This window comes from Odocoileus virginianus, chromosome 14 (genome assembly GCF_023699985.2).
Source record: "Odocoileus virginianus isolate 20LAN1187 ecotype Illinois chromosome 14, Ovbor_1.2, whole genome shotgun sequence".
Taxonomy (NCBI): Eukaryota; Metazoa; Chordata; class Mammalia; order Artiodactyla; family Cervidae; genus Odocoileus; species Odocoileus virginianus.
The window spans coordinates 51,693,676-51,696,145 of record NC_069687.1 but is presented as its reverse complement, the minus strand read 5'-3'; the positions used below and the strand labels follow the sequence as shown (position 1 = coordinate 51,696,145).

Genomic DNA, 2,470 nt, shown 5'->3' with positions numbered 1-2,470 from the left:
GGACTGGAAAAGGTCAGTTTTCATTCCAACCCCAAAGAAGGGTAATGCCAAAGAATGTTCAAACTATTGCACAATTGCACACATGCTAGCAAGGTAATGCTCAAAATCCTTCAAGCTAGGCTTCAACAGTACGTGAACCAAGAACTTCCAGATGTTCAAGCTGGATTTTAAAAAGGCATAGGAACCAGAGATCAAATTGCCAACATCCGTTGGATCATAGAAAAAGCAAGGAAATTACAGAAAAACATCTACTTCTACTTCATTAACTACATTAAAGCCTTAGACACTGTGGATCACAACAAACCATGTAAAATTCTTAAAGAGGTGGGAATACCAGACCACCTTACTTGCCTCCTGAGAAACCTGTGTGCAGGTCAAGAAAAAACAGTTAGAACTGGACGTGGAACAATGGACTGGTTCCAAATTGGGAGAGCAGAACATCAAGGGTATATTGCCACCCTGCTTATTTAACTCTGAACATTTATATGCAGAGTACATCAGGTGAAATGTCAGGCTGGATGAAGCTCAAGCTGGAATTAAGATTTCCAGGAGAAATATCAGTAACTTCAGATATGCAGATGACACCACCCTTATGGCAGAAAGCAAAGAACTAAAGAGCCTCTTGATGAAAGTGAAAGAGGAGAGTGAAAAAGCTGGCTTAAAATGCAACATTCAAAAAACTAAGATCATGGCATCTTATCCCATCACTCATGGCAAATAGACAGGAAAACAATGGAAACAGTGAGAGATTTTATTCTCTTGGGCTCCAAATCACTGCAGATGGTGACTGCAGCCATGAAATTAAAAGACATTTGCTCCTTGGAAGAAAGGCTATGACAAACTTAGTGTATTCAAAAGGAGAAACATTACTTTGCTGACAAAGGCCCATCTAGTGAAAGCTATGGTTTTTCCAGTAGTCATATACATATGTGAGAGTAGGACCGTAAAGAAGGCTGAGCGCCACAGAACTGATGCTTTTGAACTGTGGTGTTGGAGAAGACTCTTGAGAGACCCTTGGACTGCAAGGAGATCCAATCAGTCAATCCTAAAGGAAATCAGTCCTGAATATTCATTGGAAGGAATGATGCTGAAACTGAAGCTCCAATACTTTGGCCACCTGATGGGAAGAACTGACTCATTGGAAAAGACCCTGATGCTGGGAAAGATTGAAGGTGGGAGGAGAAGGGGATAACAGAGGATGAGACAGTTGGATGGCATCACCAACTCAATGGACATGAGTTTGAGCAAGCTCTGGGAGATAGTGAAGGACAGGAAAGCTTGCCATACTGCAGTCCATGAGGTCACAAAGAGTCAAACATGACTGAGCAAATGAACAACAAAGCCTAAACATATTCACTTCAGCCTTCCAAGATTAATTATGTCCAAGTGAAATGAGTTAACATAAATATGTTGTTTAAAAATTGATGTGAATATATATTTATTTTTGAGTGGGAATGATGCTTATGAAGTTTGTGAGAATCTAAATTCCTTACAAATTAAAAAAGATGCAAAGAAGCAGTTTGGGTAAAAGTTTAGTTTCTTCTTCTAAGACTAAGTGGTCAGTCTCTTTGCATAGTCTTCAAAGTTTACTCAAACGGGACAAGCTATATTTCTAGATAAGAAATTCTATTCTAAAAGTGTCATTCAAAAGAGCAGTTCAGCCTTCCAAGCTTAATTATATACAAGTGAAAAGAATTAATATAAATATGCTTCAATAATGTTTTAAAATAGAAGTGTATTTATATTCATATAAAAGATGATACAATGACTGTGTACAAAATATTTTTGCCTCTATATTAAAGCATATATGTCGTGCTCGCTTCAGCAGCACATATACTAAAATTGGAACGACACAGAGAAGATTAGCATGTCCCCTGCGCAAGGATGACACACAAATTCGTGAAGCGTTCCATATTTTTAAGAATAAAATACTTAGGAGTACATCTAGCTAAAGAAACAAAAGACCTATACATAGAAAACTATAAAACACTGATGAAAGAAATCAAAGAGGACACAAACAGATGGAGAAATATACCGTGTTCATGGATTGGAAGAATCAATATTGTCAAAATGGCTATACTACCCAAAGCAATCTATAGATTCAATGCAATCCCTATCAAGCTACCAACGGTATTTTTCACAGAACTAGAACAAATAATTTCACAATTTGTATGGAAATACAAAAAACCTCGAATAGCCAAAGTAATCTTGAGAAAGAAGAATGGAACTGGAGGAATCAACCTGCCTGACTTCAGACTCTACTACAAAGCCACAGTCATCAAGACAGTATGGTACTGGCACAAAGACAGAAATATAGATCAATGGAACAGAATAGAAAGCCCAGAGATAAATCCACGAGCCTATGGTCACCTTATCTTCGACAAAGGAGGCAAGGATATACAATGGAAAAAAGACAACCTCTTTAACAAGTGGTGCTGGGAAAACTGGTCAACCACCTGTAAAAGAATGA

General features: G+C 37.9%; 1 non-coding gene across 1 annotated transcript; it reads left to right on the top strand.

Moving 5' to 3' along the window:
• The first annotated feature begins 1,812 nt into the window (after positions 1 to 1,812).
• LOC139038320 (U6 spliceosomal RNA) lies at positions 1,813 to 1,919 on the top strand. Its single transcript, XR_011491313.1, has one exon. It is a non-coding gene; the product is annotated as a U6 spliceosomal RNA (small nuclear RNA).
• The last annotated feature ends 551 nt before the right edge of the window (positions 1,920 to 2,470 follow it).